Source organism: Lagenorhynchus albirostris, chromosome X, assembly GCF_949774975.1.
Source record: "Lagenorhynchus albirostris chromosome X, mLagAlb1.1, whole genome shotgun sequence".
Lineage (NCBI taxonomy): Eukaryota > Metazoa > Chordata > Mammalia > Artiodactyla > Delphinidae > Lagenorhynchus > Lagenorhynchus albirostris.
This window is the reverse complement of record NC_083116.1, coordinates 117,009,661-117,033,402: the sequence shown is the minus strand read 5'-3', so window position 1 is coordinate 117,033,402 and position 23,742 is coordinate 117,009,661. Positions and strand designations below refer to the sequence as shown.

General features: G+C 41.5%; 1 pseudogene; it reads right to left on the bottom strand.

Moving 5' to 3' along the window:
* Positions 1-21,565: 21,565 nt before the first annotated feature.
* On the bottom strand, positions 21,566-22,305 carry LOC132513640 (large ribosomal subunit protein uL30-like; annotated as a pseudogene).
* Positions 22,306-23,742: the final 1,437 nt, after the last annotated feature.

The window sequence follows — 23,742 nt, the reverse complement described above, 5'->3', positions numbered from 1 at the left end:
AATGAGGAAAAATATATATATTGCCTGGGGCAGCTTTAAGTCAATTTTTGGAAGGTTCTGTGGTGTAGGTGGTGGGTGGATTCAGTGGAAAATCTTACAGACATGTGGAATAATAAGTGGTTCTATTTTGGGATTATCATGGCAATGCAAGTTAATGATATATGTCATGCGTGCGCGCGCACGCGTGCGCGTGTGTGTGTGTGTGTGTATACCTGGTCTTAAGTTAAGTTGGAATACTGAGGCTAACAGTGATTTGGTCATGACTCTGTATAAAATCCTGAACTTGAAATCATAAAGCAAAATATATATTTCCACCAAAGTAACATTTTCCCCTAACATTTCAATCAGTTTTCAAAATACTAAAAGTTGAAAGAATTGCACAGTGAATATCCACATACCCACCACCCAGATTCTACAATTAACATTTTACTGTATTTGTTTATATCCACATGTACTACATATCTATCCATTCATCCATCCCTACATCCATCCATCAATCCGTCTTGGTTTTTTTATACATTTCAAAGTAACTTACAGTTGTCAGTAGACAAAGTAGTATATTTTGAGTTCTGTTTAAAAGTGTGGACAGTTTTCCTCTTATTTCAATCTATCTTGTAAAAATTATATTTGACAAATATATGACAAAAGATCAGGTGGACTTGATCTTTTTTCATCGTATTGAAAATAAAATCTATGAGAATTTAGTGAAGAAATTGCTGGAGAAACAAACTCTGGAAAGATTGTGCTCTGTGATGCATATTATTTAATGTGATTCAGATCATATCTTTGCCTTTGCTTGAGAATGTAATAAAAACTTATACATGTGGAACCGAGTAGTTGTGTCCCTTGATAGTAAAAAGGCTGACTAATAAATAAAATAAGCATTGTACCTTTTCATTTCGTTAAGTGTATTGGAAGCCATGTTGAATTTTTATCCGTAAAGCTGGTCAAGAATTTCTTTTGGAGAAATGAAACCAAGACGCCAGGGAATTGTAGAGGTAGATCAGGTTCACTCCATAGCTCCCATACCTTTTTTTTATTCCAACCTGCCTCCTCCAAATGGTATAGCCTCAATTTACCTAGCTGTTTGTGTTCATCTTTTTCTTCTTCTCCTTCTTCTCCTCCTTCTCCTTTTCTTTGAAAATTAATTAATTAATTTATTTTTGGCTGTGTTTGGTCTTCGTTGCTGCACGTGGGCTTTCTCTAGTTGCGGCGAGCTGGCGCTGCTCTTCGTTGTGGTGCATGGGCTTCTCATTGCGGTGGCTTCTCTTGTTGCGGAGCACAGGCTCTAGGTGTGCAAGCTCAGTAGTTGTGGCACGTGGGCTCAGTAGTTGTGGCTCACGGGCTCTAGAGCGCCGGCTCAATAGTTGTGGCGCACGGGCTTAGTTGCTCCGCAGCATGTGGGATCTTCGCGGCACAGGGTTCGAACCCGTGTCCCCTGCATTGGCAGGCGGATTCTTAACCAGTGCGCCACCAGGGAAGGCCCGTCTTCTTCTTCTTCTTCCTTTTCCTCTTCTTCTTTTAAAAAATGCATATTCTTCAGGTAATTGTCTGAATCCTTAATTTTCCACTATTGTGTATCAACACAGCACAAAATGATGTGGGAACTATTGATCAGTTTATTAATTGATTGATTCATTTAGCAAACACTTACTGAGCATCAGGTCCTATGCTAGGCATTGGGAAAACAAAAACGAATAAGACATAATCTTTATTTTCAATGCAAAGCCATTAATATGGTACATTGATCAGTATAGGTGACAAAAACTGAGGCCTACTAAATTTTTTCCACTTTTCCATTGACAGTAACTATATAATGGTGCTAATCTCTGCTTTATTTTATGTTGTATAGATACGAAATAGGAGTGTACACACAAGACCAATGTTATGCTAATGACTCATTATATCAGAACAGTTTTAAAAGAGCAAGAATTGTTTTATGGATTCGAGAAGAAGCAAGATCAATATGTTTTCCACTGTGTGTGTTTTTATCTAACTAGTCCAGAATTCCAGGGTGCCTTATAAAAAGGTGTGTAAAGCTGCATTGAATCAGGTGTGATATTAAACCTAGAAAATGAATGGCACAGCCACTTTATTCCTTTTTAGTACTTAGACTCTACGAACTCATTTGTTTCCTTTACAAATTAAATGAGGTGTGTGTTTTTAATTTTTCCACTTTTAATTAAAATCTTGAGATAATAGTTATTATGTATTACATCTTAGTCTCTCTGCATATATTCAAGGGAAGGGCATCATTTGGGGTCATTTTAAACTTTCAAAGCCCTCTGAGGGTAGGATATTAGTAAGGTGCTTATCAAGTCACCTCACACTTGAGCGAATCAAGTAAGCAATGGACAACAGTGCTGCCCCACTCCTATGCCTTCATGCACATCACTATCATTCGATTCCTAAAAGAAGATAGTCACTTTACTTTGATGCCTCTGGGAGGTGGAAAAAAGTCTTCCTTGCAGAGCTGTTGTGGCAGTAAATGAGACAGTGTAAGGAAAGTTCCTGGCACATAGCACCGTTACATAAATGGTTTCTATTGCTGAGACAGTATAGCTTAGTGGTTAAGGATTAGGCTTCTGGAGGCAATTGGCTGGGTCTGCATCCTGCTTCCACCGCCTACTGCCTGGGTAAACTTGGGCAGGTTACTAAAACCTTGTGTGTAAAATGGAGAGAGCATCCACTTGAAATAATTACCCACTGCTGTACAACAAATCACCCCCAAACTTAGGGGCTTACAACAATAAACATTCGTTATCTCATAGGGTTGGGAACTCAGGAGTGGCTTAGCTGAGTGGTTCTGGCTCAGGATCTCTCATGAGGTAGCAGTCAGGATGTCAGCCAGGGCTGCACTCACCTGAAAGCTTGACTGGGGCTAGAGGATCTGCTTCCAAGATGGTGCACTCACATGGCTGTTGGCAGTTCCTTGCTGGCTGCTGACGGGAGGGGTAAATGTTTTGGGGATATCTTAAAACCACTACATGACTTCAGAGGGGTATAGAAAGGATTAAATGAGATAAGCCATGCAAAATGTTCAGCACAATGCCTGGCACACAGTAAGCACTCAATAAATGTTGATTAATATTATTTCTAAAGAAAGATCAATAGACTGCTGTTTAGCTAGGGAAATATGGTTTCATCTGGATTAAGACATTAATACATAAGAAATTAATTTATTGATATTTTAAAATTATGTAGGAGTACGAATGTTCAGTAGAAACAGGTATCTGAGACAACAAGTATTTCTAATGTACTTCACTGGCTTGACGTCTCTTTCACAATTTATTGTGCACTGTGTTGGGGAGGAAGGGGAACTGGATGTGGAGGACTGCCCTAAAATCATCAGGTCAGGGGTTTCAGGACTGTGAAGTTATTTAGGCCAGGTGGAAAGATGCTAGAATTACTCTCCATTTTGTGCCCCAATTCTCACTGTTATTTTCCTGCTGCTAGCTATAAAATTAGCTGTCTCACTTCTTTCAAAGCCAAAGACAGCACATCTCCATTATCTCATTAGATATTCTTCTTGAAATAAAAAGCTCTTCTACATCAGTAACAGCATCTATTAGCACAGCCACGCTCCAGTTCCCTGGGTACCGCTGATCTCAGATGACCTGCGCATACTAGACTAAGGTAGACCAGGGAATCCACAACCACCCTAAGGGATTGAAAAAGGGGCAGGGAAAGGGGGAGGGTTGGAGGAGGCTTCTAGATGTAACTGTTAACTGAGAGGAGCCTCAAAATAGCCAAGTTTCAGGCTTCTTCCTAGAAGATTTAAATTTCTCCAAGAAAATCCCTCATCAATTGTGGAGTCCATAATATTCACTGCTATTTATGCTGCTAGCCTGTGGCTGGAGAACATTTCCTAAGATGGCTACAATTCTGTAAAATACATGTTCTGTAAAATAGGCATAATAATATTCTTAGCTGAGGGACATACTCTTGTTGCCCCAGCAGTGTCTCCTTGGCACTCACCTCCACCTGCCCAGGGCCACTTATTGTGATCACCTGGGACTCTCTGGGAGCACACTTGGTCTGCATGTTGGGAGAATTGAAAATGCTGGAGGGTTAATGCCCGGAAGAGCTTTCAGTATGGTGGAGAAACACCCCAGCTTCTCATCTCTGGGAGAGGAGAAGTTTCTCCATCATCTCCCAGAGCTCCCCAGCAAATCCTCTGAGCACCAGTCGCCTACAGAAGTAACTGGCTTGATAACACACCTATTATTGGCTTCCTTCTCTTCCTTGTCTCACTTGCCCACGCATCTTCTGGTGTTTCTTGGGATTAACTCTCAAAACTATGAACACTTAAATCCTTGTGTCAGCGTCTGCTTTTGGGGAAACCCAAATTAAGACATCCCTCATAGGGTTGATGTGAGGGTTGAAAGAGACGATGTATGCACAATGCCTGGCGTATAATAACAGCGGCTAGTATTTATTTATTTAAAAGATTTATTTATTTACTTTATTTAGTTTTGGCTGTATCAGGTCTTAGTTGCTGCACGTGGCATCTTCGTTGAGGTATGCGAGATCTTTTGTAGCGAAGCACAGGCTTCTCTCTAGTTGTGGCGTGCGGGTTTTCTCTTCTCTAGCTGTGGCGCTTGGGTTCCACAGCACATGGGCTCTGTAGTTGGTGGCACGCAGGCTCTCTAGTTGAGGCTCACGAGCTCAGTAGCTGTGGCGCAGGGGCTTACTTGCCCCGTGGCATGTGGGATCTTAATTCCCTGACCAGAGATCGAACCTGCGTCCCCTGCATTGTAACGTAGATTCTTTACCACTGGACCACCAGGGAAGTCCCAGTTGATCAGTTTCTTTGTGTCAGCACTGCTTTAAACACTTTACATGTATAAATTCATCTAACCCTATGTTAATCTTCATAAACAACCCGTTATTATTACTCTCCTACAGATGAGACTGACACACAGAGAGGGTAACCCGCCCAAGAGCACACACTGTTCAAACCACTGAAGCCATTATTCAGACTCAGGCAGTAAACATGGCAACATTCTTTCAGGATGCTGGAGTGGTTCTTTGAGTTATTGGAGCTCTAGCTTTTGAGTTGACTCTGGGAAATTTTGGCTTGTTTTCTGTGTAGTATTGACACATGCATAACAGTATTTTGAGAGAGATTTTTTTTTCTTGTTGCCTCTACCTAGGAGGGCTTCTATAGGGGAAGTGACAGCTAGAGGTTGGAAGGGGTATTTATACCTGTCATTCAGACGCCCTCTAAACAGAGGTCAGCTACAGCCAAGATGGGGGATGGGAAGAGAGTGAGGAAAGCCGGCGACGATGTTCATGGGTTGCTAAGAGAAAAACTGATGGTTCCTTCTCCCCTCTACCTCCTACAAACCCCAGTTTTGGTTGTGGGGAGTTAGGGTTGGTGAGGGAACTGACCACACCCTCCAAGGAACTGGAGTAGACATAAAAATGGGCTGACCACACCCCCTGGCCACTTCAGTGTCTTGAGCCACAGGCCTGGCAGGTGATGATGGTGATGGAGAAAGGGGGAGGGGGACAGGATTTAAATCAAACACAACATTCAGGTTTAGACTAGATTGATTTTTTTAACAAATAAATTTATTTATTTATTTTTGGCTGTGTTGGGTCATCGTTGCTGCGTGCGGGCTTTCTCTAGTTGCGGCGAGCGGGGGCTTCTCTTCAGTGTGGTGCACAGACTTCTCATTGGGTGACTTCTCTTGTTGCGGAGCACGGGCTCTAGGTGCACGGGTCCCAGACCAGGGCTCGAACCCATGTCGCCTGCATTGGCAGGCAGATTCTTAACCACTGCGCCACCAGGGAAGCCCAACTAGATTGATTTTTAATAGCTGACAAAGACCTAAGAGTCAGAAAAACTGTCCAAGATGTGAAGGGACACAAAAGACAAATTTGCTGTAAAAACATGGTTCAGAGTAATGATTGAAGAAAAAGAAACTGCTTCTAGTTTATACCCTGCAGAATTGAGCCTGCTCAACAATAGGTAATCTTTATAAAGTCCTTACTATGGGCCAGGTACTCTGTGAAGCATTTCACAAATAGTCATTCACATAGATCTGTGAGGTGAGTACTATTATCACTGTCATCATCCCCATTTTACAAGGGGGGAAACTGAGGCACGGAGAACTTGAGCAATTTGCCCAAGGGCATCACTAGAGCTGGCATTTGATCACAGGCAATCTGGCTCCTAAGTCTATGGTTTTAGCCATTAAAGTTACACTGCCTTGCCAACCATTCACTTTCATATGGCATTCTATTCTGGTGTGGTTTTTCCCTCTTGGGTCTTTTGAGGCTGACATTTCTCTTCTTTCTACCCTGTTTGTGGTTAAACTTAGTGCATGGAGGACAGGAATAGAGGTTTTAATAGTTTAAAATGAGCTACTGGACTTGCATTACTAAAATGACATTTTCCCAAATGGTATGAACTTTAAACAAAAGCATGTAAGGTCTGACATTCTGATTTAAGCTCTGAGCAGGACCAGCGAACAACTAATGCTGACCTCTTCCTACACACACTACAAATTTACACATTGATTTGATTCTTAAGTTTTTCTCCTAGATCTTGATTGCATTATGAGATCTAGGCCCAGATGGGCATTTCATAAACGCTTTTTGACAATGATTAGAAGGCTTATTTAGTCTTCTAGACTTGTTCCGCATATACCCAGGATAAAAATGTCTTGCATCTTGATGACCACTTGTTTATTTATTATTGAGACCCATAATAAGTAGCACACATGGTCTCTGCAGCAGGAAGCTTCTGAGGCATCTAATAGGAACTCAAACCCAAATTGTCTTAAATGCAAGGAAAAGGCAGAATTTGTTTCATTAAACAAGTCAGTGGTGTCATCAAGAACCCGTTTTTTTCTTTCTTTCTATTTTTCAACTCTGCCTTCCTTAGTGTATAGGCTTTGACCTAAGGCTGGTTTTTCCTCCTAGCTAGAAAATGGCTGCCAGTGGCACCTGGGATACTTGCTTCCTTGTTCATCCAGCAGGATAGACAGGGAAAACCTCTCTCTCAAACCATAGGTTGTTAAGTTCTTTCCTTTAGTCTAATTGGGCCACACATTGATTGACTAAGAGTAATAAGCACCCACCGCCCTGGAAATGTGGATACTAGAACACAGTTGCGGTTCTGTTAGAAGGAAGAAGGAGCATATAGATGTTGGGGAGGCTCTGAAGCTGTTTCTTCATCTGGAAAAAGGTGACCTATCAGAGAATCTTGCAGAGAATCACGATGCTCAGAGATAATGTATGCAGGGTTGCCAGATTTAGCAAATAAAAACAGAGAATGCCCAGTTAAATTTGAATTTCAGATAAACAGCAAATAATTTTTAGTATGAGTATGTACACCTCTTTCTACAAACGTTACAGATTTACACATTGATTTGGTTTTTAAGCTTTTCTCCCAGATTATGAGGTCTGGGCCCAGAGGGGCATTTCAAAAATTTTTTTTTTCTTTTGACAGTGATTAGAAACCTTATTTAGCCCTCTGCCCTGTATCCAGGATAAAAATACATACTTATACTAAAAAATTATTCATTGTTTATCTGAAATTCAAATTTAACAGGCCTTCTGTATTTTATCTGGCAACTCTAAATGTATGCAAAGTTCTTGGCACATAGCAGGCATTCATTCAGTGGTAAGTATTAGTGTTGTTTCTATATAAGAAAAGAGCTCAGTTAAATGGCAGCGTGGTGCTTTTTAACTCTTACTAACATAGAAAATATATGCTTTTGATCAAAATTGCAATTAACTGAACTGGATGTGACTCTAAGCATCCCTTCACCACTACTCAAAATGAGATCAAAGCAAAGGTCCCTAAGTGGAGGGTCATATTTGCATACATGGGATGGCACATTATAAAGCATCTAATATTACCACTTAAAACTAAATTGAACTTGCATCACCGGATAGTTAGTTATTGGTCTTTCCTTATCTTGTTCTAAGTCTATACAGATAAACCATTCTTCATTTGATTCGAAGGTAATGCTGCTACAATTCCTGGGACAAAGGCACTAACATACAAGATTGAAAATGGAGTGATCGCCTCAGGAATTCTAGCTCCATGTGGGTGAAGCTTGAGGTCACAGCAACTGTTACTTTGCATCTGGAGGAGGCAGGAGACTCTGCAAAGCTCTCTGCTGTTGCCTCTGACTCCATTTTCCTTCACTGCTAATTCATTGTTCTTACCTGTAAAATTTTCTAATATGCTTCCTGAGAAGCCAAAGAGAGAGCAGGCACCTTCATTTTGTCATCAAATATTCACCATATTATGAAAAGGAAAACCCTACTGACTTGGCACTGAATGGCCAAACCCAGCATATTGTTACATATTGTTACCAGATTCACAACAGGAATAGATTAAGTGGATTTTATCCAAGATATCTAATTCCCATTACAGTACAGTACTGCGTATTTCTAATTTGGTGGCTGCTATGATCTCATACACTGCTTATTTTCTGTGCTTTTCCTATAAACCAGGAAAAAAAGCCATTTTTCCTGTTTGTTTTTTTAAGTGGAAATTATTATGCACATTACATAGATTAGTCTGCAATGCCTTTAAAAGTATTATTTTTCCTAGTTTTCAAAAAGTGGCATTGGAAATGTATCTCTTTCCATTCCATCACCTCTTCATCCTCGTTGGAAACTTGATCCATAGTAGGTATTAAGATCTTTACATTTCTACTGGTTGGGCGATGACTTCATTTCTTTCATGCCAGCTGGGGAATCTTGTGTGGCTGAGCATTGGACCGAAGCAGGGCTGTGGGTTGCTGCTGCTGCTTAACAGCCGTTTGCATGTATCCAGCTGCTGTGTAAGGAATCCTCAGGCTACTAGTTCTTTGCACCTAAATCACCCAAGGGATCGCAGGCTGATGGACGAGTGTATGTGTGAATGTGTGTATATGTGCGTGCGTGTGTGTGCGCACGGGCAGCTGCAACAGATGGGCATCAGCAGCAATGGATTTCGATATCATTTTTACCAACAACAGAGATAAAGAGTCCTCCATCCTTTATTTCCAAGCAGTGCCTCGGCTTCCGCCCCAAATGTGCTCTACCCCTCTTCTCCGATCCCCCACCCCCGCCCGCACGTGTCCCTAGGGAGGAAGAGGCCAGGATAGCTGCGCTGCAGGCAGGATTCCCCCTTTTTTCCCGCTGTGAAAGGCGGATTCCCGGGCCTCCTCGGCCCACCACCCCCGCAGCCGCCCCTTTCCCAGTCACGATCTTCCCCCCCCATCCCCCCTCCCTTCGAAAGCTCAAGGCTCGGGCCCCGCCCCTCCCAGCCGCCCAGCCCAGGTTGCTAGGGCCTGGCGGGGCAACCAAACCTGGCGCGCGAGGAGGCACGGCGCGCGCGTACGCGCGCAGACAAGCTTATACAGGGAACCAGCTGTCTTCTGCTTCGGGGACCAGTGCACGAGCGGCGCGGGCGGGACGCGCGAGCCCGAGCCCGAGGACGAGCGCTCTCTCCTTATTGGTTCCTATCAGAAATGGGCGGGGATAAGGCGGGAGCTGGCGGAGTCTGAGGAGCTTCTCCATTGGTCCAAACGGGAGGGTTGGGGCGGGGCAGTTAGCAACTTAGGCTGCGCGTTCGCCTGAGAGAGAGGGCGGGGTCGAAGGTTTCGATTAGTTGTCGCCGCCGCTGGGGAAGGTAAAGCGGCGACGGCGGCCTCGGGAGCTGTGGAACCCTGCCTGGAGGTGGGGATCTCGGCGGGGTGAGTAGACGCGCCGCCACCCGCCCGCCAAGCCTACTTGTCCTCATTCGGCCCCGCGCCCACCCAGCTTCTCCTGAGAGAGGGGACCCACTCGGTCCCCCCGGGCAGACGTGAGACGGGGAGGTGGCGCGAGTCCCCCCAGAATGGGGCGACGCGGCGAGGGCACCCCAGTCTGGAGTGGCTTCTCCTCAGCGCCCCATTGCGCCGCTGGAGGGGCTTCCCCGGCGAGGAGCTGGGGATGTATTTTGGGGTGTAGAGAGACGGGAGGGTGTGAGGAGGGGCGGCGGGTCGAGGCCGCCCCGTGGGGCTCCCCTCAGCGGCGGGTCTGCTGCATCCCCGCCCCGCCGCCCCCGCGGCCCGAGCTCCCCAGGGCTTGCGGCGAGGGAAGCCCCTTCCCGCCGGCGCTGAGGAGGAGCCTGCGCGCTGGAGCCCCCCGCCCGAGTTCCGTGGGAGTCCGGGACCCGCCGGGGACTGCGAGCTGCGGCCCCTGCCCTGCTGACCTTGGTCGCCTGCGAGGGTGGGCGAGCGACCCTCCGCCTGCCCCGCGGTTCCTCCAGCTTCCCCCGAACAAGTTTCAGGCGTCGTTATGAAGTTCAAGACTAGCATAGTGGGGAGAAGCAGAAATTGGCCCCTTCCCAGACCTTCGTACCCTTTGGACCCTGATAGAAATTAAATCCTGGGGTTTGGAACCATTTCCCAGAACGAACAGGTTCTGCTCGCAATGACACGTTCAGTGCCCACGTTGGGGGAAAAAATAACCTGAACATATTTCAGTGTAAAGGCAGATCTTCCCTGAGGGTTTTGTTTTTCGCTTCACTTGAGTGTTAAAGCACAGATGCCTGAAAAAGAAAAGCCTGACCTTAGTATCTCCACAGTGAGATTAGACGGATGCTGTGATATTTAAGTAGTTGCAGATCAGTGTTCTGTTGACACAATCTATTTTAATTGACTGAAATTTAAGCTGATTTTAGAAAGTATTGCAGACACGGAATGATTTCTTTCCGTGCATCTGAATTAGGTTTGTTTGGATGTAATGGTTTATGTAGTTAATGTAAAGGATTACACAAATTAATTTGTCCGGGAGCATTTGACCGAAACAGGAGACATAAATATGTATAGAATAGAATTATCGCTTTAGGTAACATCTGCTGGAACATTTCCAGGTTGTTCCTTTCTTGCTGTAGGGTTACAAAAGAAGGCATCTTTACCGAGCCTATTCGGAATTATTTGTGAATGACATTTAGATGTAAATTTGTTTTAAATTTCTTTAAGTGTTTTAAAACATTTTATTCATAAAATGTGAAGAGTTGAAGGGGGGGTAGTATAATCTTATATTTAACAACCCAGTTACGGTCATTAATAATACATTTTTTAAAAAGGTGTGCCTCTACACTATTTTAGGTTTGAGCATTTTTGGCGTTGCCACTGGAACGGGAGTAAGGAAGCCTGCAGCAGTATTACCAGTTTGACACCACCAGTGGGTGTTTCTGTTGACAAATGCAGAGAAGAGAACATTTGGGAAGGAAATCTTTTTTCTAAGGGTGGGGGGTGGGCGAGTGGGGGACGGAGCCAGAAGAGAGAAGCTGTAGAAGAACTAAAGCTGCCAGGGCAGTGTATGCTGAGCATTTCACAAGTACAAGGAAACCTAATTAGGATAAAAAAATTCAGTTTGGCTGTATTAAATAATAGAGCTCCAAAAGAGGCATGCTAAATAAAGTTAGTAATTACAAGAGTGTTAAATAATCTACTATTTCAGAGGAGTTGGAGGGTCTTCAATTGTCAAATCCCTTTGAATTGTCTTGCCTTTTAACCTAATCAATGCAAGCATTCATTTGATATATATGTATATATAGAAAACAGTTTAGTATTCTAATTTTGCTTATTTAGTAAGTTTTCTGAGCCTAATATTTTTTAAAACAAAATTTGGTATATCAAAAAAATAATTAGAGGGACTTACCTGGCAGTCCAGTGGGTAAGACTCTGCGCTCCCAATGCAGGGGGCCTGGGTTCGATCCCTGGTCAGGGAACTAGATCCCACATGCTGCAACGTAAGATCCCCCGAGCCACAACTAAGACCCAGCGCAGCCAAATAAATAAATATTTTTATAAAATTAGAAATAAGCATTCTTTCTCCAGAGAGGATTCCTTTTTTTTTTCCTGCTCAGATTTGTAATTTATTCATGATTTAGGGGCTTGTGGTAGGGATTTTTTACCCCTTTATCTCAGGTTTTTGATTTTCTACTTATACAAGTTCCCTGGGCTAAATGTGCCACTATTTTCATTGTAATTTTCTTGGAGTTATTTAAATCAGAGTGTGGCATCAACAGTATTCCCTGGGGTTTTAAAAGAAAAGGCTCCCACTGAGGGAAATTGCAGGGCCATCTCGCATAGATGAGTAATAGAAGGTTGACTGATTGCGAATCAGATGTATTCTGTTCCAAATGTGCTGCATGGAGTTAAGGCAGTTTCATTTAATAACAACCAGATTTTACTTGGTATTTCTGCTTTGAAGGTGCGGTATTGTTACAAAACGAAATACAGAGGTGGAGACATTTCGTCAACTATGCCTTCCCACCGCCGCCCGCACCCACCCCCCAGCCTTGCTTCACCACTGTGTCTAAGAATCTGTGAGAGATGCTTTCAACAATAGTTGCATTGTTGGAAATGACAGTGGCTTCTGTTGCAGAAATTCAACCTTTCATTATGATTTATGTTTCAATTTAATTTATGGTAGAAAATTCCAGTATATCTGAGAATATGGCTGTGGAATTTGTAAGGAGGTGAGCAGAGAAAAGAAGCCTTCTTCAGTGTGTCTGTTAGAAGTTCACCTTTTTTTTCCCCTTTTTATTTTGATAACTTTGGTGGTTATCTCCTTTATTTCTAATACATGTTAGCGGGTATGTTAACATAGTACTTCATTTTCGGCTGTTAGTGTGGGGATATGACTTTTTCATTAATAACTTGATGTCAAGTAATAACAGAAGGCATTTAAGAACAAACGAATCCACATACTTAGATCCAAAATGTGAGGGGAATCCTTTAGGTAACGCTTAATTTTGGTACAAGAATAGCAGAATTTGAAGTATTAAGTCACTTTTTAAGTAGAAAAGAGTTTACTCAGAATTTGATAATTTTAGTTTCTAAAGTTTTAATTTTTGGCAACATTGAATTTCTTGATAGAGACAGAGATCGAACCTCAAAGGTTCTTTATCATCTGATGATGAAGTCAGTTGGGTCACATATTTCAACTTGAGAAAATAATGTAATTGAAAGACTATATTTAAACTTTATGTTTGGGAGGGTTTTCCAGTTTACTTTCTATCTTAAATTCAACATTAGAACTCTTTTGTTGGTGATGCATCACTTACTTTAGTGTTTGGATTTAAATTCTTGATAGTTTCTAGAATGTTTCCTTTATATAGAACAGTGCTTGGAAGACTGGATTATTCAAAGATCTGGCCTCATTTCTCATTCAAGTTTGTACAGTTACTTCTTAATACTGTGTGATATGAACTTGGGTACAATTCTGTCAGTGGGAAATGAAAGCTGTGAGTGAGGACCTTCCACCTAAAGAGCCTGATAACATTTAGACAATTCAGATTTGGGAATTAACAGAAAATTATTTATTAGGTTAAAAGGACTTAACCCATTCCAGTCTTTGGAATTGATTTTCTTCATTTTGAATTAAGCTCTTAGAAACATTTGTGTTTGAGATAGTTCTAATTAGGGTTAAGTTTTGGGTGTGGTCACTTCTAATTAGGGTTAAGTTTTGGGTGTGGTCTCTTTTGGGCAGTTTTCTCTATAATAATTAAATTCTAATATTCTATTTATTGAGCCTTACTGAATACCAGGTTCTATGGCAAATAATTTATTTGCATGAATATATGTGTGTATGTGTGTTCTCACAACATTCCTGTGAGGTAGATGTTTTTCTTATTTTCCGTATACACTTGACCAAATGGGCTGAGGGAGAGAAAATATTTTACCCCGATTGCCTAGCTAGTCAGTAGCTGAGGCAGAACTTCCATTTGAAACCGGTATGACTTGAACATGTGCTCTTCAAAACTATGCTTTCTGCTTCTCTTTAGAAATCTGATTTCCCAGACATGTTTTGAGCTCCTACTGTACATCACTCCTGGGGTGGTTACTGGAGGTATAAATATGCCTCCTGGAGTTTATAGGCTACATTGGCAAGGCTGCCTGACCTTTAGTCACATGGGAGGCTGGACTCAGATCCATCAGCACTGATGGATAGGACAACTGCAAGTTCAGACTTTTCTAAGAGGGTCGTTAGTTCTGTTTCTTCATAATTGAAGCTTGTACATAATTATTTACACTCAAATGAGGTAGCTGTTTCTGATTAACCACTTGGTATTTCATGTTTCTTCATGTTCCATTTTAACTTTGACTGACTTTGATTAAATTTGCCACACTAATAAAGGCTGTGAAGATATTCCTTGAATTCAATTTTGTGGTTTAGATGCACTCTTGAAGTAAAATGGCAGCCATTACAATCTGCAGATGGGTACCCATCTCTTCTGTAATTGTAACGACTTCAGTGAAATAAAATTTGGAGGTGAAGTCTACAGAGATATGTTATTGATGTTGCTTAACACTATGTAGGAGTTACAGTTTGAGAACATTTTTCTACTTGCAAGTAGAATTTCCTGTTACTTATAGCCTCTTATGGGTGTGTGTGTGTTTAAACAAGACCCATCCTTAAGAGAGCTACAGTTGCTTAGCCCAAAGGAACCCCCAGCGGTCCATGTTAGGGAGGAAGAGGACTTAACATCTTATTCTGTAATTGATGAGAATCACTTTTGCCAGTTATTAAAGTTAGAAAGGAATGATGAATATTGTAGAACCTCAGGGCTGGAAATCACCTCGGCCAAAGCAGGACAGTTGTTCTACCAAGATGGGACCTATACAGAAGTGCTGTGGATTTCTTTACCAAGTATGGGTTTTGAATATGCATTTTTAACAGTTTTATTGAGGTATACTTTACATACCATAAAATTCATGTTTTAACCGTACCGTTCAATGATTTATTTTTGTAGATTTATGGAAATGTGTAACCATCACTACAATCCAGTTTTAGAACATTTCCATCACCCCAAAAAGATCTCTCCGGCCAACACACATTTTTTTTAACCTTATTTACTTGCTTCCACCTAGATCCTTTTATCATTAGACACTGATAAACGAAATCATGTAGATCTTAAAAGATATGTCTTTTAAAAATACCTTCTTACATGTATTACAATTTCTTAGTACTTTTTGTATATTCAAAAGTTTTTGCCTAAACATAATATGTAGCAGAATATAGAGGACAGTACTGCAAGTGCCATCCATTACCTTGTCTTTGTGGTTTTGATTTGATTCTGTTTTGATCTTTTTTAAACCAGCAAATAAAATACAGTGCTCTTAGTGATATGTTGGAAAAGCAGAAATAAGAAATCAAGGTAAAAGTAATATAATTATTGGGCAAGAAAAAATTCCTTTAGGATTTAAGACCAAGGGCAAAATAATTGGTTTTCTTGATTTTAAGCCAATAACATTGTGCATTTTATTGTTTGAGCTCTAATCCCCCTTGAGAGATCCATGCTTACGGTGCATGCCAGAGAGTAGGCTTCATTAAATTCGGGTATGCAAACGCATTGTCTACTTTTTGCAGTACTTCAGACTGGATTGTTGGGAGATTTAGAAATAGTTTAACCTGCAAGGTACTGTAGCCGCTTTTCCCTGCCTGCATCCTTTTTTTTAGTTACCCTGAAGGGTAGGCAGGGGAGATAAAGCTCCCTTGGGAACGAGTTGTACAGGATGGGATGAATTCCACCCGTTTGGTTCCCAGGTGCTCTCTTTGCTCCCTGTTCTGCATGTGTAGATGGACACTACTGATAGGATAGCTTGGGGATGTTATTTTTTGAGTACACATAATAGAGGAATGCAGTTGTTTGGTTGGAAGTAAAGTGTTTTGGAAACAAACTTTCATTGCTTTTAGATGAACATTTCTCTATGGAAAGTGACACAAGTGCCAGGCAGGTAAATCAATACCTCCTTGTGTGGTAGGTTGTGTCTGGATTTTTTTACAAAATAAATTTATTTGTTTATTTATTTTTGGCCGTGTTGGGTTTTCCTTGCTGCACGCGGGCCTTCTCTAGTTGATACAAGCGGGGGCTACTCTTCGTTGTGGTGCGCAGGCTTCTTATTGCGGTGGCTTCTCTTGTTGCGGAGCACAGGCTCTAAACGTGCGGGCTTCAGTAGTTGTGGCACGTGGGCTCAGTAGTTGTGGCTCGCGTGCTTAGTTGCTCCGCGGCATGTGGGATCTCCCCAGATCAGGGCTCGAACCCCTGTCCTCTGCATCGGCAGTTGGATTCTTAACCACTGCACGACCAGGGAAACCCCTGTGTCTGGATTTTTAATAACAAACAGAAAGGACACAGCACTGCTCTGATAATAATAGTTTACTGTAAATTCAATCATAACTGGCTTGAAATAATTTTACTTAAAAAAAAAAACCTGTTTGGGGCTTTCCTGGTGGCGCAGTGGTTGAGAGTCCGCCGGCCGATGCAGGGGACACGGGTTCGTGCCCCGGTCCGGGAAGATCCCACATGCCGAGGAGAGGCTGGGCCCGTGAGCCAAGGCCGCCGAGCCTGCGCGTCCGGAGCCTGTGCTCTGCAACGGGAGAGGCCACAACAGTGAGAGGCCCGTGTACCGGAAACCAAACCAAAACAAAACAAAACAAAACCGTGTTTAATTGCTATGGCTGTGTGATTCTGTTGTTGCTTTGTATTCTTTGTTAAGAGAGAGGCCTAATATCAAATAGCAACAAATGAGCTTTCTGACTTCGATTTAGAGGGAAATAGTGATTTCCAAAGTAACAACTTTGGGGCTTCCCTGGTGGCGCAGTGGTTGAGAGTCCGCCTGCCGATAGAGGGGACACGGATTCGTGCCCCGGTCCGGGAGGATCCCACATGCCGCGGAGCGGCTGGGCCCGTGAGCCATGGCCGCTGAGCCTGCGCGTCCGGAGCCTGTGTTCCGCAACAGGAGAGGCCACAGCGGTGAGAGGCCTGCGTACCGCAAAAAAAAAAAAAAAAAAAAAAAAAGTAACAACTTTGGTTTCTGGAAGTTAGTTAACAAAACATATGGATGAATACATTATGTTTTTTATTTGTTTTTAAGACTGCTTTAAATTATTTTAGGTAAGTTGCAGTTTTAGATCTCAGTTTTAGATTTGATACTATGCCTAAAGATTAGGTTCTTGGCAGTGTAAGATCATATTATAATAGATTAAGCACACACACACACACACACACACACACACACGTGAGGAAGATGTGGCAGATAAAGAATGGTGATAAGTAACAGTTGAAGAACAACTTACTGACTTGGATTTGCCCAATTACCTCGATATTGCCCAAGAGTAGTAGAAACTAGTTTCCTGATGAATAGAATCTTTCAGAGATTATGAAAGCTTGTTCAAATGTGACACATCCTAGAATTTATCCACAAACTCCACCCTGGTTTTTGAGCCAATGGTGGATGTTTTAACTTTAATCGCTAGTAATTATTACTGGTAATATTACCACTAAAATTTAAGATTAGCATTGCAAACGAAAAGAAAAAGTTTTATTTTAATTGTTAGTAATTGAAAACAGTTGAGGTAGAACAAAAACTAATTTTGTGCAAATTGGTGTTTCATAATTTGTTATTTCTTTCTAAAGTAACCTGTCCTATATCCTGAGAATCTGTCCTTCATTTAGCAAATACTTATTGAGTGTCTGCGGTGTACCAAACTGTGATAGAGGCTGGATAGAGTGATACATCAAAGGGAAGTAGGCCCTCAAAGACTTTATAGGCTTGAAATGGAGGCAGAGGAGAAGTACCAGGCACTAACAGGGTAGGGGGATCTGCCATGTGGGGAGCAGGTAGGAAGGGCACGCCGAGGAGGTAACATTAAGTGGGACCTGAAGGATGAGAAGGGCATGGTTTAGTTGGGGAAATAAGTTATCGTGGCAGAAAGTGCAAATGCCCTCAGGCAAGTTGAGAGAAATAGAGGCTTTTGAAAAACCGAACCTTTTAAAGAACTGAAAGAAATCAGAAATGGCTGGAAAGTAGAGAAGCAGGTGATGACGCAGAAGTAGGCAGGGGCCAGGTCTTGAAAAGGCTTAGTAGGCCATCTGGTGGGTTTTTGAACTTGTCCTAAGTCTCCTGGCAAGCTATTGAAGGTTTTAAGCAGAAATGTGACATGAAATGAAATGCCGCAAAAAACAAGAGTTTTAGCTCAATGGAACCTTGATGATTTACCAAAAAGGTCATAATCCCTGCAAGGTAAAATATTCTTTCCTCATCTCATTAAAAATTTTGCAACTGCCTTCTTAGTTGATTGTCATTTGTGGTACTCTTTTCATTGTTTTTATAGAAATTAGCTTCAGTTTTCTAAAGGCTCCTTCTTTTCTTTTATCCTTCACCAGTCTGTTAACCTTATATAGGAATGTCATTTCTATTTATAACTGAGTTAAAATTTTTTTCAAACAGTTTTAGCTCTCTTCCATATTTAAACTTAAAACTCTTCACTGGTTTCTTTTTCCCCCAGACATCTTTAATCTGCTCAAGGTTTTAATGAAACATTTCATTAAATATCAATATTAAATTTGCTTTATTCTTTTCTTTCCCCAAATACAACATCTTATGTCTAGTTTAATATTTTTCAGCATTTATGCTATTTCATATTTTATGAAATCTCATTTGAGCACCTACAGTGTTTTTAGAGAATTTTGTTAATAATGTTTAGAATCAGTAATCTTTAGCAGGAGTACCATTTTCAAATCTGGTTCACATTCTGTGGTTTTACCACCTTTTATATTAAACTAGTCTCTGTTGAGCTTCTTACCTTCAAGTGAGCTTATGTATATAAAAGTGCTCCACAGGTTTTATTTTATATATCCTGATTTGTTTCTTTCTCCTTCTACCGTATGTATCCCTACATGCTCAGTTCAGTTTTGGAAATCTTCAACCATGCTAAGTTTTTCTTGCTTTGATGACTGAACAAGCATTCATTCAGGGCTTCCTTGGTGTAAAGTGGTTAGTTTGTGTCAGTATAAAATGCCATTGTGCACTTCCCCTCCATGTATACAAAGAATAACCACAGCATCACCTCCTTCTTCAAATATTTCCTTTGAAATCTACATTTTGATGCAGTCTCTAACTTAGCTCACTTTGGCCTTGAGTTCTGAGGCTTTTCTGAACCATTTTATACCTACTCTGTATTCTTTCCTTGTTGATTTTTTTTTTTTCCCCTTGTGCTGGTAACTTGAAGAATTTACAGTGGTTTTGTGTCATTACTATTTTCACTTCCTATCCAGCCCAGGACATTTATTTTTAAAGAGTTGCCTCAGTTTAGAGTTTGATGTTTTTGTGCTAGTGGTTTCTCTACCATCCACAGTGACTGCCCTTGATTTGGAGTTGTGCTTTCCAGTCTTGTCCCTCTGTGCAGGGTTGGTAAAGGAAGGCCATACTTGTCTTTCTTTGACTAACTTTATGATGAGGTGATGATTTGGGTATCTTGGTGTCACTGTGATGGTAGGTGGTAGAGATACAAAGCCAAGCTGTGGTGGTGTGCCCTTTTATGGAGTTTGTATTCCAGCAGAAGAGGCCAAAAGCAATGACGAACAGGACGATATGCACATTTAGATGGAAACACAGGGTGCTGGTACTGTAGGCCGGAAGAGGTGCACTTAACGCAGACCTAAGGGGACTGGGGAAGGTAATGATTCCTGAGTATTTGTGAAGAGTCTTAAAGGAGGCCCAGAATGTCAGGTGGAGGGAAGGGGTTTTCTGGTAGAAGGATCTAAGAGCATATGGAGCTGGGTGAATAGCAAGAAATGACGTGGATTTATATATTGCATGCCTTGCTTTGATGCTTTGACCCCAGTGACATCCCAGGACCTTGGTTTTCTTTCTTTATGGCCATTTGGCTTTTTTCTGTTCATTTTCACTTTTACTTGAGAGTATACATAGGAAATACTAAAGCCAGGAGTTTAAATAGGGGTGGGCCTTTGGTAAAATGGATAAGCAGATGGTATCAGTTTTCTACTGTAAGGCATGGAGTGTTGCCTGTTGTTGCCTGAGCATCTAGTGCATTGCCTGGCACAGAGGAAATGCTCAATAAATATTTCTCTTATGAAAGGTGCCTTTTTTTCCTGCCCCCCCCCCCAATGCCTTCTTCCTTGTTTGGTGGTTTCTCTTCTTTGTCAGTTACCTGTCTAGTGGATCTTCCTCTCTGCTCGTCCTATAGACGTGCTTGTCCTGTAGGTCTAGTCACTGGTCTCGGACATAGTTGTGTTATAATTGGATCCGTGTTAATGTATAACTAGGTGCTAATGGCTCCCTCTGTGAGACTCCTCAAACTTCTGTCGACATTTACAGTATGGTAGATGAAGGGGAAGCCAAAGTTTACAAATACAAGAATGATATTTCTTTGAATTTTTTCATGATTTGTTGCATGAATTCATAGAAGTGCTGAGTTCTGTTCCATAATAAGCTCTTGTGTGTGTGTGCATATGTGTGTTTGTATATATCTGCTTTGTACCTTACTTAACATTAAGCAAAACCAATATTTTGTGAAGATGTTGGCTTATTTATTATGTGGCTTCACCCCCAACCCCCATCACTGCTTAGGTCCCTCAGATTGGGAAGCTAGTTTAAAATGTGTTACCACATTGAGGTAAGAATATGTGTCTTACAGAAAGGCTCTCTAGGATGCAATGATTTCACCAAAGAATCTACCGTACACTAACGGTTGGTTAGTTAGATGGAGGGCTTTTAAAAAAATTATTTATTTTATTTTTAGATGCTATAGTAGACTTTTAAGTATCCTCTCTACATTTTGGTAATTTCTCATATTATAGGTCCCACTTTCCCAGAAAACTCATCCACAGTCTCTTTTACAGCTAGGATACAGGCTTGTGACCTAGGTTTGACCAGTCATTTACGCAGAGTGAGACTTGTATATAGAAGTGAGCATTGTGAGGTGGCCATCATGTGTAGTTGAACTGATGACCTGGTGATCATGTTGACAGAGGTGTTTGGTGGGGGCAGAGCTTATGGAATTCAGTCTCAAGTGGTGTTGGTGCTCAGCAGTGATAATCTTTTTTTTTTTTTTTTTAATCTTCCTATTCTCTGATCATCTGGAATTTGTGTTAGATGTCTTATATTAACTTTGGAATATTTTCAGCCATTCTCTCTTCAAATATTTCTTTTGTCCCATTCTTCTATTTCTGTGATTCCAGTTACCAGTATGTTAGAACCTTTGATATTGTCCCACACCTCTTGAATGTCCTGTTTTGTTTTGTTCTGTTTTTCACGCTTTTTTCTCAGTGTTTTCGGTCGGGGTAATTTCTACTGACATCTTCAAGTTCACTGATTCTTTCCCTGGCTGAGTTGAGTCTACTAAAGAGCCCATTGAAGGCATTCTTCATTTTTCTTAACTGTATTTTTAATTTTTAGCACTTTCATTGTATTCTTTCTTATAGTTTCCATCTCTCTGCTGAGTTACCAATCTGATTTTTCATGTTCCCCTTTTGGGTTAGAGCTCGAAACATGTTACTCATAGTATTTTAACTTTGATTCTAGATATTTCCAACATCTGATTCTGTGTCTAGTTCTGACATGTTTTTTGTCTTTTCTGAGTGTTGTTTTTTCTCTGCTTTTTGTTATGCCTTGTGATTTTTTTTTTATTATAACACTGACTTATTTTGTAGAACAGTAGAAACTGAGGTACAAAAATTTTTTTTCACTTTGAAAGCAGTCACTGTTTAAAAACTGACCAGATTACAAAAATAATCATGGTAGATACCTTAGTTGATCCTTCTAATAAGCCTGTTGATCTGGTCTTCCCTGTTGCCAGCATCTCTACATTCTAATGGGTGGTCTTTTTCTTCGTTCCACCTCATGGAGAAGATAGTTTGAAGGGCCACAGGAAGTTGTTTGCTTCTTTGAAACGTTTTCCAACAGTATAGATCTCGTGAATCGGGTCCTCCATGCAGATAATGCCATATTTACAAAGAGATAGAGCAATCAACACATTATCTGTCAGGGCAATTCACTTGTTGATTTTGCCATAACCATGCTTGTAGATCAATTCATTTACTGACTTCAGGTTTGGATACCCCCATGCAATACATGGTTCCACAATTCTCAGCATGTTAATTGAAGCCTGTTGAGCTTCACGTGGGTGCCATTGAAGATCTGATGGAGGTGGAGAAGCTGCAACACCTTTATGGACCTTTGGGCTCACGCCACAGATATCTCTGATCCTGATGACAAATGCCAATTTGGGCTCTGCAGGTACATAGAAGTTGCTGTCTTTTCTTGTCATCCTCACTATTCAAATCTCAGTTCTGTACATCTGCCTGTATTCCTTGTGATAGTGCTTAACTTTTTCATAGATAAGCTTCCTCCTTGCCTTTCAAAGCATCTTCTGGGCATACTTCTTTCTCAGGTTCTTGATCTTAAGCTCTGTGAAATTCTTTTGCTTTTTCTTAAGGGTTTCTGGCACAGCAGGAACCTTTTTTTAATTCTCTCTTGCACCCTCCATGGTTCTAGGTGGGAAAGAGCTGAGGTGCATAATTTTTATGTCTGTAAATGGACACATCTTTCCCTGTGCTAGGCCTTTGTTTCAGGAATTTGAGTTAATCTAGTTTGGAGTTGGGCTGGTTTTAAGTTTGGTTGTTGCTGTGGTTCCTCTCAGTATACCTCAGGCTTCAAATTCTCTGATTAGGGTGGGAGGTGGTTTATTTTATTGGGTCTTCCTTCAGGACTGTGACTTAGGGTCTCCTTACATGCTCTTGATCTCCTCCTGTCCCTCTGCCAGTGGTATTATGCTGTTTACTTGTTATTGGAAGTAGGTTAGCTTAGAGGTGGGGAGTGATGGTGGGGTGTGGTCTTTTGTTCTGATTAAACCTCAGGCTTAGGCCTGCATCAATGTCCCAAGGTCATGCCCCTACCCTAGCTATTGTTGTGGGCTCAGTGTGGAGTCCTGCCCCTCTCCCAGAGTAGGGTGCCCACCCCTTCCTCCGGCTGCAGTGAGTTTTCACCTGTGCTTTAAGGGTAGAAGCACTTATTGGCCTTTCTTTCACAGATAAAGGTTTTTCTTCCCTAGTGTAGGTGGGAGGGAAGGATCTGGGTGAACATCTTGCTCCTGAGACACTGCTGCAGTTCCCTTCCCTCAAGTCTGCATCACAGTGGGCACTCCTCAGGGCTCTTTCTGTGAGTGGTTGGTGGCGTTGGTGAAGGAAGATCCTGCAGAAGGCTGGGGTCTCCCCAGTTTCTGTGACCTCCATTGGTTTCACACTGTTCCTTCAGCAAGCCACATCGGGCTTTTATCAATTTGCTTTTTATTCTAGCTGAACTCCTCTTGTCAGTGGCCACTTACAGTCTACCCTAGGTGAGCACAAGGTTGTCTCTCTCCTTGCAGGCCCTTTCTCTCCGAAGATTTTGAGCCAGTTGGTTGTTCTCTGATGGCTTTCAAGAAAGACATGAATTTGAAATTAGTACATTGTAAGGGCGGGCAGCTCTGTTCCTTCTAGCTTTCTTATTCCAGGACGGAAGACAGATGTTTGGTTACCCTTAAAATTTTAACATGCACATTTAACTAAGTCAAAGCTTAATTATTATTCCTATCCTCCCAAATAAGACAGAGATTTTAGAATGGCTTACTTTTTAACCCTTATCCCCTCTTCCATGTTAGTTATTTATGCTTTGGCTTTGCCTTGTTGAAACCACCTTAAGTTTGTAAAATAGTGAATATTTACTCATCAATATGTTTTCAATTTTCTTTGCTCACCATTCTTTATTCACCCCATTTCTTCCTTTTGGGTTTAGTTTTCTTCTTTATAAAGAATGTTCTTAAGTAGTTCTTTCACTAAAGGCCTATTAGTAGTAAACATGGTCTTGGTGTTTCTGAAAGTGTCTTTACTTCACTTTTTCTCTTGAATGATTGTTGAGCTGGGTACAGAATTTATGTTGACAATTG